This window comes from Dipteris shenzhenensis, chromosome 5, assembly GCF_047967505.1.
Source record: "Dipteris shenzhenensis isolate YYH24624 ecotype China chromosome 5, Dip_SZ_1.0, whole genome shotgun sequence".
In the NCBI taxonomy this organism is placed as follows: Eukaryota; Viridiplantae; Streptophyta; class Polypodiopsida; order Gleicheniales; family Dipteridaceae; genus Dipteris; species Dipteris shenzhenensis.
This window is the reverse complement of record NC_141600.1, coordinates 23,834,405-23,851,059: the sequence shown is the minus strand read 5'-3', so window position 1 is coordinate 23,851,059 and position 16,655 is coordinate 23,834,405. Positions and strand designations below refer to the sequence as shown.

The 16,655-nt window shown below is 50.5% G+C and overlaps 1 protein-coding gene across 1 annotated transcript in view; it reads left to right on the top strand.

The window, feature by feature from the left end:
* Window positions 1–16,655, top strand: part of CLT2 (CRT (chloroquine-resistance transporter)-like transporter 2) — a 95,717-nt gene that overhangs the window by 11,099 nt on the left and 67,963 nt on the right. The window lies entirely within an intron of this gene.

Below are 16,655 nucleotides of genomic sequence, written 5' to 3'. Positions count from 1 at the left end.
GTTGAATTCTTGCAGCAAGAGGAGCCATCTAGTTATTCTTCCTGTGGTACACGGACGGTTCACAAGATAAAGCAATGCTTGATGGTCGGTGTAGAAGACAAAATCATTTGCGAGTAGATAGTGCCGAAATTTCTTTACACTGTACACCATTGCGAGGGCTTCTCTTTCTGTGATTGTATAGTTGATCTCTGCATCATTGAGTTGTCGATTGGCAAAGTAGACGGGGTAGTCTTTCTTATGTTCACCAGGTTGACAAAGCACACTCCCAATTGCATACTTGGATCCATCAGTATGAACATGAAAATCAATATCCCAATTGGGAGATAGAAGGATGGGTGCTGTGATTAGGCGCCACTTTAAAAGCTCAAAGGCTTGGTCGCACTCTTCGGTCCATAAGAACTCCACTAATAATTTGTAAAGTGGTCTAGCTATCATGGCATACCGCAAGATAAATCTTCTATAATAGCCGGCATGTCCCATAAAGACCTGTACACCTTTGGAATTTGTAGGAGGAGGCAATTCCATGATGATTTTGATTTTGTCCATGTCAGTTGCAATCCCATGTTGAGAGACGATGTGTCCCAAAACAACTCCGTGGGTGACCATGAACTGGCATTTTGTTGGATTTAGGGAGATGCCATACTCCCTGCATTTGATTAGTACTTCTTCCAGACATTTGAAGTGGTCCTGTTTGGTTGAATGGATGCACAAATCATCCAAGAAGACCTGTAAAAACTTATCAAAAAATGACTTAAAAGCTGTGAGCATGACTCGCTGGAATGTGGCTGGGGCATTACAAAGGCCGAATGGCATGACTCTATATGCAAAAATACCCCATTCTGTAGCAAATGCTGTTTTTGATTGGTCTTGAGGAGCAATTTGTACTTGGTTATAGCCACTGAAGCCATCCAAGAAGCTATATATTTCGGATCCTGCCACCTTTTCCAACACTGTTTCTGTTAAGGGTAGGGGGTAGTGATCCCTAATTGTGGCGGCATTCACATCTCGTAGATGAATCCGGCATCTAGGAGTTTTTCCAGCTCGTCATAAACCATGGTGCCATATTTAGGATTTGTGCGATAAGGTCCACATACCTTAAGGGGAGCACCTTCCCTTATAGGGATCGTGTGAACTGCCACTTCTGGTGAAATTCCTTTCATCTCTTTGTATGACCATGCTAGGCAGTCACGGTATTCCATTAGGAGGTCTTTGAGTTTGCTTTCATCTTCTTGACGGAGCTGTTTCCCAATGAAAACCAACTTTTCTTCCTCCCCTTCAAGGGCGAGGTTTATTGTGCGTGTTTTTGCCGGTCCCTCATAGATTGGAGTTTCTCCAATGCTATCGGTTTCTTGAACTTCAGATTCTCTGATTAGTCTTGGCATTGCTATTGCACTGCCACTTGTATAATTCTTAAAGTATTCCGGCACTGCTCGAAGATCGGCCTCTGATGGGGTTGAACTAGCCTGAGATGTGGCATGAGTACTGGGTGGCATAGTTGCATTTAGTAATTTGTTAGGCTCTTCTTTCCTTTCTTTTTCTGAAGTCTCTTGATCGAGCTTCATCCGCACATGTGGCTTATATTTCCGAAACTTCTTACGTTGGGAACTGTGGGGTAACTTTTCCACTGGTAAGGTGTTTCCAAGTAAGGGTTCATATGCTGCACATACTCCTTCCAGTCCCTCAGGGGACCATTCAAGAGGTGGTGATTTTGATTTTGAGGGGACTGCCTTTGCAAGATACAATCCCACAATCCGTGTTTGGACTCGTTCGAATTCATTGAAGTGCTCGGCGTTGGCTCTTCTGCGATTTCCTCCTGCAGCTTTCTTGCGGGATCGTCTGCTGTTATGCAACTGTGGAGGTTCAACTTTTGGGAGCTCAACTGCCATTAGGGCATGCAGAATGGCTAGGTCATTATCAAAGATTTGATCTTCAATTGCAGCATTCGCAGCCTCTGTTTCAAGGTCCCAAGGAAAATCTGAGTCATCATTGGTATGGGTACCTTCTTCAGGTTCATTATCCCATTCGAGGTCAGCCATAAAGAAAGGCATCTCTAGATCGATTGGTTCTTCATGCGTCGGTGGAGGATCGACCTGTAGTGCGTTAACATCTATCTGTGAGAAGATGGGGTCTAATGAATGGTAGTTGTCGATTGTTGCCAATGTTTGTATCCAGTTATTGACATTGCTTTGTGAGTCACCTGCTATGGCATGCTGTTGCAAGGGATCTGATTTGCTCGAGATTGTCGTGGAAGATGTGTCATCCAATGCTCTAGGAACAATTGGTTTAATAACTCCTGTCCCCACATTCACCCTGACTGCAGTGTCTCGATTCTGGATTGTCAATCTATCCGTTCCCCAGTCATGGAGGACTGATGCTTCCCGTAACCAAGGACGTCCCAGTAAGATTTGATAGGATTTTTTGGGGAGATCCAAGATTGTGAATTGAAGGGAAAAGCGGACTCCTGCGATCTTTGTGGACACGCCATTCACTATTCCCAAGGGTTTAGCCCGTGAATCATCGGCAAGGCATATGTTGAAATTAGCCTTTTGCAATGGTGGGAGACCCCATTCTTCGTAAAGCTCCTTTGATAGGACATTGACACCTGCTCCACCATCCATTATGGCTTGGATTTCATTATATGCCTTGTGGATCAAAGGCACAGTGATGTTGCGTATGTCATCTTTCTCACCCATCCGCACAGGGATATCATCAATGTCGTTCATAGGTGGAGGGGGATTTGCGAGTTCAATCCATCCTTTGAAACTCTCCCAGAGATTGGGACAATTTCGTAAGAGGATTCCGATGGGAATGGACACAGGGCAACTCAGGATGCTAGAGAGTGCAGCTCCTTCAAGTTGACGTGGCGGTACATTCTGTTGTGGAGTCTGTTGTTGGAACAAAGGCTCGAGTACAGTATCAATACTTTGTGGGACCAAGTCATGGAGTGGGTCTTGAGCTTGTTTCTGAGCCTCAAATTGAGCTTGTTCATTTTGGACCCATTGCTGAAGTGCCTGAAAACGAGCCTTCTCCACCTCTGCATTCGGGAATGGAGCTTCTTTTATTCGAGGCTCGGGAGTTGATGTGGATGAGCTCGGCTGCTCATTGCTTGGCGGAGGTGGAGGCACTTGTGCTTTCTTATTCAGAAGTCGCTTCGGTTGGATTGGAATGATAGGGTCCTTCGTAGCCGCTTTCTGTTGGCGTGTAATTACATTGATAGGTTGTGACCTTAGACTTGCCGGACCCAGACTTTGATGGTCCACCCCAATGATGCCGATGGGGATGTCAGGCTTAACCTCTGTTTGTTCTGGGACCTTATTTTTCATGGGACAATCCATACAGGCATGTCCTATGCCACAATCTCTGCAGAGCGGTTGGAAAGTGGCTGGGCTACCACGATGAGGGCACTCTGCGATCCTATGATTTTCTCCACAACCGTAACACTTGATTGGTGCTCGAAATGTGTTGGGTCGCACTTGATTTGCATAGACTGGTATTAGACCCTCTGCACCTTCTACATAGTACACTGGGTACTCTGCTTCATACTCAAATAGCGAGTCTACTTCCTCGGCTTGTAATTGATGTATGGGAACTGCCTGAGGAGCTGGATTTGGTGCTCTTGGATACGGTCGTGGATTCGGATTCCTGAGTAGTTGTGGGACTTGTGTCCGAACGGGAACAGGATTTAGTCTCGGAGCTAGGGGCGCTTGTGCAAGCGCCGGTTGCCTGTATACTGGCATGGGTGTTGCTTGGTATTGTGGTGGCCGAGGCGGATTGTTGAGGCGGATTGTTGCGCATGTTGAAGATGCAACTGGTCTCATCATGGCCGCCGATGATGCAGATATGGCACCACAACCGTGGCGGTGGATTTGCTTGTGCAGTGATCCTTGCTCTTAGGACTGGGCATTCATTTGCTGTATGATTTGCCAAACAGTGTGGGCACCAGATATTTTCTCGCCGTGGATATATTTAAGTTGGCGGCTGAGACAAGTGGAGTTTTTGATCCATGGCCTGCATCATATCTTCTTTCAGCTTCAAGGTCATGGCCTCGAGGCGATCTTCATTGGATGTTTCGGCAGTGTCCTTTGATTTACCTTTTTTCGAGCGCTTATCTCGTGTATTTGATGTGGCATCATCACTGCTAGTGTCTGAATCTGTCATGCCATCTTCGATGTCAATGGCTGCCGCATGAGCAGCACTGAATGTTTCATAGCTACTTATCTTTTTCTATCCTTGCGGATTTTCTTTCGTAGACCTGCTATGAACCATGCCTTGAGGTACTTTGCATCTGGGCGTGGGTCACATTTGGCGATCAATCTCTTCATCTTTCCCAGGTATGTGCGTACATCTTCCCTCCGGCCTTGTTCGATCTTGCTGAGTTGGAGAGCGGGATCATCTTGTAGCCTCTCCGTTTGGAAGCGACGTTTGAATTCGGTTTGAAGTAGGTCCCATGTGGCACGTTCTTCCACAAGAAGGTCGAGGTACCATTCCGACGCCTCATCAGTTAAGGCCATTGGAAACCAAGCCACCTTGGTTTCATGGGATTGATCACCACCTGCTCGACATGCGGCATCAAAATGCTGGAGGAAGCGAGCTGGGTCTCCCCTACCATTATATTTGGGAAGTTCCAGTTTTCCCAAGGGGTGTCGGCCGTGATTGTTGTGATTTCGTCGATTGAAGAAGTTGTCAGCCTCGGCATCGAGCTCGATGTCCCCATCATGCTCATGACGGCGTCCAGCCATGTTGGGGCGTGGAGGAGTTAAAGGAAGTTGTTGAACCTCAGGGGGGAATTCGGGGTAGAGGATTGGCGGGGGCGGTTGTTGCAGTGGAGTTAGTTGCGGATTGGGCGAGCGTTGGAGTCGAAGTCGTTGGCCGGAACGTAACTGCATGCAGATGGTACGTGATTTGCCAAGGGTATCGCTACCCCAAGGGCGGGTGTGGAGGTGGTGTCGTTAGGAGAGTTAGAGTGATGTTAGTTTGTGTAGGGACCGTCGTGTTAATAATGTGCCTAGGATTGTACTACGTGTGTAGGGAAATGTGCCGGTGCAGACGGATCGTTAATTGGAGGTCACGGCGTGAAAATACGAGTGAATTAATGCAAAATGAGGCCCACACGGGGGCGCGAATGAACGTGTGCCAGGGATGCCGAAATGGTGTGCAATGGGCTGGAAAAATACCCCGTAACGTGGTGTTTCCGTGTGTGAAATCTGGGTTCAAACGGGGTTCAATTTGGGTCCCAAACGGATGAGTTTCGAGGGGTTAAAGGAGGGGTAAATTTGGCGTTTTGGGGGTCCTAATGGTGGTGTGAATGGACTTTAAGTCCGACCGAGGGGTTGAAACCAAGTGACTCTAGTTAGACTAACTAACCGAGGTCCTCCCAGTTACTGTAATTGGGAGGTTAACTAACTGTAGTTAGGTACTAACTGAAGAGTTAGTCTAACCTAAGTGAGGGTTAACTAAACTAACCTAACCTCAGTTACTACCAACCAAACCTACGTAGCTAATCTAATTGAGGTTAACTAACTAACCTAGGGTTAACTAACCTAACCTAACTGTAGTTAGTACTAACCTAACTATGGTTAAACTAACCCTAGAGTTAATTTTAGGTTAGGTTTAGTTTGGTTAGGTTTAGTTAAAAAAAATTTTTTTTCTGTTTGGTTAGGTGGGGGGTTGCCCGGCGGCGGCGCCCGGACGGGGGGGTTGACGCGGCGTGGGAGGGCGGGGGTGGCGCGCGGGGGGGGCGGGGGAGGGCGAGGGGGTTGCGCGGGGTGGGGGGGCGGGGGGATAGGGCGGGGGGTGTGCGCGGGGGGTGTGAGGGGGGTGGCGGGGGAGGGCGGGGGGAAATGGCGGGGGGTGGCGAGGGGGTAAGGGGTTGGGGAGGGCGAGGGGGTGCGCGCGGGGACGAGGGGTGGTGAGAGGGGGTAAGGAGTTGTTGCGAGGGGGGTGCGCGGGGCTGCGGGCGGGGGTGGCGCGGGCGGGGGTGCGCGGGGCGGGGCGGGGGTGGCGCGGGCGGGGGGGCGCGGGGCGGGGCGGGGGTGGCGCGGGCGGGGGGTCGCGGGGCGGGGTCGGGGTGGCGCGGGCGGGGGGCGCGGGGCAGCGGCTTTTCTGCGGAGCGCCGCTGTGGGCGGGGCGGGGCAGGGCGGGGGTGGTGCGGGCGGGGGGTCGCGGGGCGAGGCGGGGGTGACGCGGGGCGGGGCGGGGGTGGCGGGGGGGCGCGGGGCGGCGGCGGCTCTGCGGAGCGCCGCCGCGGGCGGGGTGGGGGGTGGGGTGGGGTCGCAGTGAGGGGAGAGGAGGGTAAGGGGGAGGGGGTAAGCGGGAGAGAGAGGAGAGGGGGGCGGGGTGAGAACGAGGGGGAGAGAGGAGAGAGGGAGTGAGAGAGGGGGTGGGGGAGAGAACGAGGGGGAGAGAGGAGAGAGGGAGTGAGAGAGGGGGTGGGAGAGAGAACGAGGGGGAGAGAGGAGAGAGGGAGTGAAAGAGGGGGTGGGAGAGAGAACGAGGGGGAGAGGGGAGGGGGAGGGGGAGAATGGAGGGGGAAGGTGGAGGTGGAGATGAAGGGGGAGGGGGAGGGGGAGGGGGGAGAGGGGGAGGGGGGAGGTGGTGGTGGAGGAGGAGGGGGAGAGGGGGAGGGGGAAGGTGGTGGTGGAGGGGGAGAGGGGGAGGGGGGAGGTGGTGGTGGAGGGGGAGAGGGGGAGGGGGGAGGTGGAGATGGAGGGGGAGGGGGGAGATGGTGGTGGAAGGGGAGAGGGGTGGAGGTGGAGATGAAGGGGGAGGGGGGAGGTGGTGGTGGAGATCGAGGGGGAGGGGGAGGGGGAGGTGGAGAGGGAGGGGGGAGGTGGAAAAAAAAACTGAAAGACTGAAATCGAAAAGCAGGGAGAAGTGGTCACCTGAACGCTCTCCTAGTCTTTCTCGATGTAACGGGATTGTTGCGGAACAATGGACGGTGGGTGGAAGGCTAGGTCATCGCTGCGAGAAGGGCTCGATGTTACTTATATGGCGAGGATAGGAGTAAGGGGGTGGTCGATGGAGAGGGAGGAGTGTCTTGCGTGGGGCTCGGAAGGAGGAAGAGAATGGAGGCAAAAAGTGAAAGATGAAGAATGAGGGGGGGTGGAGTAGGTTTTTATAGGTTTGGATTTTAGGTTTAGGGTTTAGGTTTAGGGTTTAACCCTAAACTCTTTCCGAGCCATAACTCTTTATGGAGAGCTCGGTTTGCCTTTCTGTAAAAAGGTAAAATGATCGAAATTGAAAGCTCTACGCAACCATGTCCACTACCTAGCCCGGATAAGACCCCCTACCAATCACTGCCAAACTCTGAAGAGACTCCGCATCAAGGGAGAGCCCTTCCCTATAAGGGGGGCCTCCCGAGAAGAGCCATCTGTGTGATTGCTGCCACTGACCACCCGTGCGGGGGGTGTTCCAAAGGAGACCGCGCTGTAGAAGAAGCTACTAGGGCTCTGTACCAGGAGTGAGGCCCCTCACTACCAACTTGCATCAATGATGCCCAATCCTCCCTGGGCCTAGGGCAGGATCACTATCTGCCAGGCTACCCTGGCTCAGGTGTTACATGTGCCATCCGATCCTGCCCAAAGAAAATTGCACACCAAGCGCCTCAGCTGTCCCATGCATCCCCTGTGAAAACACCAGCACGAGGCTATGTACCAGGTGGCAGCAAGGAGGACCTGGTTAGCCACCAAGGCCCTTCCTGCAAGAGAGAGTTTGCCTGAGCTTCAGTAAAAAAGCTTGCTGTTGGCTCTTTCCTACTGCTTTCGTAGGAAGAGCTGGGTTTTCTATGTTGCAGGGTTCCGAGGCTTTTTGTCACCTACAGATATATTGGGATTGTCGTTGTAGTATATGTGTAGCTTAGGACCTCGAGTCGTGTTCCGGTGAGAGACGTAGGCTTAAGTGTGGTAAGCAAACAAAGTGCAAGCATGTGTAAAAGGCACGTAAACCATCGTTGTTGGGGTAATGAAGGCTTTCGCCTTCATTGGGGGTTGTAGGGTTTAGGAGGAGTTTAGGGGTTCAGAAGGAGGTTGTAGGGTTTAGAAAGAGTTCAAGGGTTTAGGAGAAGTTCTAGGGTTCAGAAGGAGGTTCCAGGGTTCAGAAAGAGTTCCAGGGTTTAGAAAGAGTTCCAGGGTTTAGAAGGAGGTTCCAAGGTTTAGGAGTCCAGGGTTAAAGGGAGGATTCAAGGTTCAGAGTAGAATACATGGTGGAGAACTCGTCTCCCTCGTAGATCATGGAGTTTAAGGGTTTAGGAAAGCATAGGAGTGGGAGAGGAAGAAGGTGTAAGAGCATGGGTGAAGGAAGAGAAAGAGAAGGAAGGAGGAGGAGGAGGGGAGGGAGGAGGAGGAGAAGGAGGAAGGAGAAGGAGGGAGGAGGAGAGGGAGAGGGTGGGTTGCAGGGTTGGAGGAGAGGGGAGAAGGGTTACAAGGTTAGGACATGCTTTTGGACGTGCAGTGCAAGGAAGCATGGACACTTGAGACAAATGCTTGGAATACCAATGTAGACTCAACACAATGTCCCAAGAGTGCGGGCTTCATTCCATTATGGGGTATTTATACAAGTTGGAGAGCTTCTCTCTCTGCATGTTACACAAAGTTGTTACACAAAGTTGTAACACAAAGTTGTGTCACAAAGTCGTAACACATTCTCTCTCTTCATGTAGAAGTTGTAACACAAAGTTGTTACACAAAGTCGTAACATAAAGTTGTGTCTAGAAGTTGTAACACAAAGTTGTATCACAAAGTTGTATCACCTTCTCTTTCTTCATAAGTTCATGTTGGCACAGAGTCAACACTTGCGCCGAACACTCTCTAGGACCGGGGAGATCTGCTGCTCTGCTGAAATATCAATGCCAACCTAGTAGCCAAGTTATCTTGCTGTCTGCCCCCTTAGAATCCACCAGAAGCCTAGTGCTGAGCCTGTTGCAACACTGAAAGGAAAGAGTAGAGTGGACACAAAATCAGAATACTTGCTTATAGAATGAAGAAGAAAGAGGTCCTTAAGTAGGCACCTCATACAAGGTCACTGACATCACTGATGACCTCAAAGTTCCACAATCATCTCCTCAATCTGCTCCTAGATTCACTCAATCATCCTATGTGGCTTTTCCACCACCTAACTGTGCTTGTGGGCACCTAACTGTGCCTCTAGCACTCACACATAGAAACATAAGGTGTGCCTGAGGCATACACCTTGAGATATCCCAACAAACCCCCCCTCAAGGGAATGCCTCAGGCTATGTCAAGGATACATCTAGTCTCATAGTTTCTCATGCCATCTCATGGTGGTCAAGGATAAATCTATGGCTAGGTTCTCATGCTAGCAAGGGTTCCCTAGGGTGTAAGGTAAACAGAAAGGGATACAAACAGACCTTCCAATGGTTATCTCCCCTGCATGTACATGCACACAATGTCTGCAGGAGGTACCATGGAACAAAACATACACATGGCCTACATCATAAGGTGACCAGAGGTGTTTACAAAACACACAACACACAATAGTTTATTTTCATTCATTTTGGAGGACTATCCAGTCTGAGTACCTTGACATAAAAAGAGAGATCTGGAGCATACATAGAGATGATTTAAAATGCATAATCTTCATGGGATGCCTCATCTTGTGGAGGCAAAATATCCATGTCAAGGCAAGGTCTTACCACATGGGCAGTGTCTAGTGCCTTATAAGATGATGGTACTATGATAGAACAAGTGGATCTGAAAGTCATATCCTTCATGAGAACAATTATCTTGTCATCTCCATAGTTGTGTAGAGAAGCATATCTTAGGTGTCTGACCTTCATCTTTTTCTTGTACTTGGAGTCAAATAAAAGTGCCATGAGAGGGTAGATCTCTGTAGTTGCTTCCTTTTTGGCAACCATTGTTTTGGCAATCTTCAACAAGGAAGTCAGGTTGGCATTTTCATCCTTTGTAGCATAACAAGACATTGCTTTATGTTTTGGCTTTTCACATATTTTGCATAAGCAAGCCATGAGAGGCTCTAACCCAAGTATTGGGTAGTGTCTTCTCTCTTACAGGGCTTAGAATAACAACTGAAATGCTTCAAAATATAAGCATTTAATGTAGCAAAGTCTTGTGACCAAATTTCAAACAATGATGCTTCTTCTTACATGCTTCATAGAAGTGGATGAAATAAACACTTTCCAATCACAACCAGGTCTAGCAAGTCAAAACAAAACTGAAGCAACACTTGTAGTGAAATTATTGAAAACTTCAAAAGACCAGAAATGCTAGAGTAGCATTTTATGTAGCATCATTTTCAAAAGCTTGTCAAAACTGTCAAAACTAGAGAGCTGAACTTGGAGGGCTCATAGCACACTCTTCAAAGCAAAAGAAAGGGGGCTTTCTGAGGCAAAAGAAAGCTGGTATACCACAGTAGATCCTCTGGGAAGAAGAGGCGAAAATATGCGTCAGGTCGCCTTCACCTTCTTGAACAAAGTCGACTGGTTTTTCTCTGTTTTCTCCTTCAATATGCAGCCATTGCTGCTCAGATTTCAGCACAAGGTAGCTCTAGGTATGGAGAAGCTTGCCCTGAAAGGAATTAGACAAAGACGGAGCAGGCGCAGAGAAAACGCAGGAAGAAGATTCGACGAAGTTCGTGCAATGGCGACCAGCAGAGCGGGTTATTCTTCAATTGCTTGCAGCTCGAAATTCGCCCCAACAAGAGGGATCTCCAGCTGGAAGGGCATGGGAAATGGGTGAGAATTGGAGGAGAACAAGCTCAAGCAAATTTTTGGAAGAAGAGGGAGAGATGGTGAAGAAGAAGAAGAGGAAGAAGATGATGATGTGGCAAAAATGGGCTCAAGGGGGATCAAATGGCTCTGATACCATGTTGGAACACTGAAAGGAAAGAGTAGAGTGGACACAAAATCAGAATACTTGCTTATAGAATGAAGAAGAAAGAGGTCCTTAAGTAGGCACCTCATACAAGGTCACTGACATCATTGATGACCTCAAAGTTCCACAATCATCTCCTCAATCTGCTCCTAGATTCACTCAATCATCCTATGTGGCTTTTCCACCACCTAACTGTGCTTGTGGGCACCTAACTGTGCCTCTAGCACTCACACATAGAAACATAAGGTGTGCCTGAGGCATACACCTTGAGATATCGCAACAGAGCCCCAATCCTGGATCTCCTGTCCTGCCTCTGTCGATCCAAGAAAGCCGACTGATTTGGTCTAGTTGATCCTGGAGCCTGAGGCTAGACAATACATTGCCAAGGCCTCCCTAACTGCATCCAAGCTCCGAGCTGAGCCCTCTACAAAAAGGACTGTGTCATCTGCAAACTTTGAGTCCAAAAGCTCCTCTTTTGCCGAATTGGGAGCCTCATCCCCATTCCTGCTGATTGAGATCTTAGAAAATACCCTAGGGCCTTGGCCACAAAGAGGAATAAGAAAGGGGCAAGGGGGCATCCCTGTCAAACCGAGCGGGAAAGCGAAAAGGCCTCCCCCATGTAGCCACCAATAAGTATCTGGCTCGAACTCCCTGCATAAAGGGCTGAGACACCCGTGATCCAACGATCCGAAAAGCCAAGCCTCTGCATGGTGCCCTCCAAAAAAGACCACTCCACTCTGTCATAGGCCTTCTCGAAATCCAAAAGCAAAATCGCGAGAGGCTGAGACTCCTCTCTGGCCCAATCCAGTGTCTCCTAGAAAGTAAAGATGTTGTCCAGGATGCTATGCTCCTGGACAAAACCTATCTTCGTGTCATGGATGATGTTCACTAGGTGAGGGTGAAGTCGCAAGCGCAAGACCTTGGCTAAGATCTTGTACGCAGTGTCAAGGAGAGCGATCGGTCTCCACTGTCTCAGGTCTTAGCGATCCCCCCCCTTCGGGATCCAGCATATCCAGCTACGACTTAGGGTCTAAGGGAGAGAGCCCGAGTCAAAGATCTCCTGAAAAGCCAAGCAGAGGGGGGTATGAATGCACTCCCAGAAGCCCCTAAAGAAAGCCGAGGACAGCCCGTCCTCCCCAGGGCACTTCTAGGATGGAAGAGCCCAAAGGGCCTCCTAAAGATCCAAAAAATGTGCATCTAACTGGCTACTCACACTTCGAGAGACCACCTCCGGAACGTGCGTCCAAACTAAATCTCGGGCTGCCAAAACCTGTGGGGACCCCTCCTCGGCCTGGAACAAGCACCAATAGAAATCCGAGGTTAACTCCAAGATCTCCTACGGATCCGAGTGCATCTGACCACTAGAGTCTCTCAATCTCTACAACTGTGCGCCAACTCATCTAGGGCCATCTGTGGTAGGCCACGACGGGGCTGCTCTAGGTGAAGAACGATAGGGGAGTGGTCAGAGAGGGTAGTCCCTACTAAAATACCGGTGGCTCCACCCCTATGCATGGCCCAATCTCCGACATAGAATCTGTCTAGTCTCTCAAGTAGACCATCCTACTGCTGCTGCTGAAAGGAGAAACTGAGACTGCCAGGAGACCTAGAGAACTCCAGTTCCCATCAGGGGTCCCGACCGCAGATCGAGAAAATGAACTGCTCCCAAGTGCTTTTTCTGAAGCTGGCATCCCGGAATAAGAAGCACCTCCGCGCTTGTCCTCCTCAAACTCGAGATTGTTGAAGTCACCTCCAACAATCCACGAGTCCACATCCGGGAGGGACTCCGTCAACCGCCTCCAAAGGGTGGGTCGCTATTGTCTACAAGCTGGTGCATACACATTGAGAACCCCAATCCTGGAGTCCCCAACCCTCAAACCCATCCATACTGCTCTTCCTGGGATGAGCTCGCCCTAATCATACACATCCGCTCCAACGGACTAAGACATCGAAATGCAGACCCCCCCACCCTTGCCAACCACGACGAACCATACCTCAGGGCCTCTCCCTAGAAGGAGGTGCCATCTACATCGAACATCTATGGCTGAAAACATATGCTCCTAGATCAAGAGGAGGTCCAGTGTCCACCCAACTACTTCCCTCTGCAACTCATGTCGAAGTAACAGATGCTGCGCGTGCACGTTCCAACTCACCATGGTCCAACTCATGGGGAGGTGGGAGGAGTGGAGAACAGAGCTCGCCTATGAGTGGGAGCCTGTACTGAAACCTGAGACCTCTGAGACTTCGTTGTGGGTTTAGATGGGGAGTAATTTGTGTCAGTACGGCGTTGCACCAAGGGCGTAACAGGCTTTGCTGGCGTGTTGCAAAGGGACCTGGGCGCTGTGCTTTGCTGGCGCCTGCGGCTCAGTTGGGAGATCAAAGGAGGTCTCCTCCTCCTGCTCCATGGGGGCAGCCTCTACTAGCTTCTCCTGAGGCTGGGGGATCGCTGACCGGGCTCTCTCGTGCTCTCTAACCCTAGCGTGATACCTACGATGCTTGAGGGCTGCCTTGCTAGGCTCCTTGTGTTCAACCTTGGTCCAAGTCCCCTGAGAGGGCTCGACCCAAGGTGTTTGGGAGTGCTGCTGACAATCTGACTGCTTGGCGCGATGCTAGGGAGCCCTCTGCCCCTACCTGGGCTGAAGGGGAGCCCCCTGTTCCTGCCTAGGTTGAGGAGGATCCCTACCCTGGCCTCTCATGTAGTCTCGAGCTAAGTGTCCCATCTATCTGCATCGGAGGCACTGGCCTGGAAGCCTAGAGACCTCAACTCTCTGATGTAGTTTGCCTCCATCCAAGGTCTTTAGAAGGATCTCCTTAGGAAGCATCTCGGGGGTGTCCACAATCACTCTAAGCGTGGGGACCTAATCATCTGCGACCACTGTGTCTCCCGAGGGAGGAGGAGACTACAACGCCGTACCAAAATATCCTTCGATAGACTGGAGAACGAATCTATACTAATTCTGGAGCCCCAGGAAGCGAGGTACCTGGTGAGTCATGTCCATGTCCGCCACTGTGAAGCCATGGTACCAAGGGAAGAGGAAGACCATATGAGAACCAAGAAAGATAGGGCTCTGCTCCACAAGTGACAAGGTGGTCTCTGGAGAGCTTAGCCGGAGAAGGAAGACCCCTCTCCCATAGATGGTGACCTCCTAGATGTGGTCATCCCCTAGGGCTGAACTCGCCTAAAAATCCCGAATCTGTCACCTCGAGGGGGTGAGCCCAACAACTCGGCCTACCATGGCCCTCTCCTGAAGAGCCTCCACTGCACTTTGAACCTGTGGCTTATCCTCCAGAGAGAGCAAAACCTTAACAGTATTGGGAGTCGAAGGTGCTGCCATTTGAGCCCCTCTTGCCAGCAGACCAAGGGTCACTGTCAAGGTGGATCTTCAGAAAAAAGCAATTAGCCCGCTGCTGCGTGAAAAGGAAGGCAGAACAAAGGGATACCCTCCACTACAGCCGATGGGTCACATCAAAGTGAAACATGAGTTTTCACCGAAGAAACGTTTGTTAAGTGCAAGGACGGACAAAAACACACAGAGAGGAAAACACACAACGAAGAACATGCACACTCGTTCTTATTGCTCCATGCGAATATAGAGGACTAGTTCTTCCAGAGTCCAGAGTCATAAGCTGTTGTACTCAAAGTTTATGGCGACCCACCAAGAGTCACACTTGGGTCACGTCATGGTCACCTCAGCAACATGCCAAGTTGTTAGACCTTGGTCAGACCTTGGTCATACCTAGTCGCAGCGTGTTCACATGTGTTCACATCTTGGACTTGACATGGACATGACTTGGACATGACATGACTTGACATGGACATGACTTGGACATGACATGGACTTGACATGGACATGACGGAAGCAATACATGACTGAAGGGTGCCAAACCTCAACCTCGACTCACCATGGTCAAAGTCAATCATAGGGAAGTATTGGCGCAATGGTACGCGGGATACACCTGTTGGTGCACATGGGAAGCAGTCCATCAGTTAAGAGGCATAGGTGGTGCACCAACCCTCTCAACCAACTAGTGTCAGGAGCGCAGGAGAACACATGGAGCACGGGATTCACTGACCCAGGACAGGCTGGAGTGTTGCGGAAGCCATCAAGGACAGAGCGGCCCACAAACGGTGGAATGGCTAAGGATGGCTAAGGGTGCAAGAAGGCAACCAATAGGAAGAAGGTGTGGAGATTGGTAGCACGGGGGTGGAGCAGAGGAAGAGAAGGTGAAGAGGGGGAAAGGAAAAAGGGGAGGGACATTCTCGCAGGGACGAGAGGCGGGAGTGAAGGAGTGAGAGGCTAGAGTCAAGAGCTCGCCTCGTGTGTATCTTCGGGGAGTGTATCAGTCATCTTGCTCTCTAATGAGTTATGCTACTTCCCATCTCTGCTCGCTACTCTAAAATCTCTTTTCGTTGTGTTCTCCTCCCCTCCTCTCCCTTCACCTGGTACAACGGACCTGTGTCATGTGGTTGAAGTTCCTTGCTGTTCATGTCGAGGGATGGCTTTCATGATGTTGTTCCGCTTTGGGTCTTCTTCTTGCTCACATCACTTCAGCACTTGTACCGCTTGTACATAGTTGACACCATCTACCGCTTGCACATAGTTGACACCATCGACAAGCACTCACCTACGTTCCATCAGTGACACTTATGGCACGTCTTACTCGCTTCTCGCACCAGTGGCCCTAGGCCTCCGGTAATACTTCCGGAAGTAAGTGTTAAGAAACCCCCCCCCCCTCAGACAGCTTATGGCGATCACGGTGGGACACTGCTGGTGTTGAGTAGCACGAGTGAAGTGGTGATCTAGGGTCCTAGAGAGAGGTCTTATGCCGAGTAGTTCTGAAACATTTGAAGGAGCTAGTGAGAGAACTAGGAGGTACTTGAGGAGAGTGGAGAAAAGACTTCCGGCAGACCAAACTAGGTACAAGAAGCATTACGTGCGACGAAAGTTTGCGAAGTCCTCAACTCGAGCACAAAGTGAGCCCATTGGAGCAGTAGCCAGAGCAAGTAACTTCATCGACACTCTCATTGACTTGGACCAACAAGAACCCTGGTGGTCAGATCCGGACTCCGGAGAAGAAGAAGTGCAAAGCGGAGAACAGGTGAAAGAAGAGGGTACTAAGGACGAGGACTCCTCAGGGACTCATCAAGGTCAAGGCAGCCCCTCTCCTCCTCCTGCAACGATGTCTTCATCAACCACCTCTTCTACCGGAGTGGTGACTCCATCTGCTCCCGCCTCAACCTCTTGTGGACAAGCTGCTACCTCATCTGTTACGCATAGCTCCGGGCTCCTAACTAATCCCTCTTCTATATCTATTCCATTGGGGGGTACTTTTGCTCCGGCCATGCCTTTACCTGCCATGATGGTTTCATCTCCCTTTCCATCCACACCGGTGTTGCCTTTTCCACCACCTTCTTCCTTCCCTTCTGCTTACTCATCCATGACTTCAAGTCCGTCCCTCTCTTTCCCAAATGCTCTCCCATCCTCTTTCACCCCCACATCTTCCATGTTCTCACCCTTTCCCTCTGCAACACCGAGACCCCCCACTTACGCCCTACCATCTGGGTACACTTCCTCTATGACTACATCAGTAGTGACTTCTCCATTGTGGTCCTCCACAGGAGGGGTTGTCGGGGTGGTCTCCTCTTCGGGAGCACCAACACTCATTACAGCCCCATCGGGACTCCCTCCAACTCTTGCATCCTCTCCAACCTCTCGGGTGGGGATGGCCCCCTCTCCAACCTCTCGGGTGGGGACGGCCGTTCTCAGTCCTCCAGACAGAGCGAGACTTCTCGAGCTACTCAACAAGGTC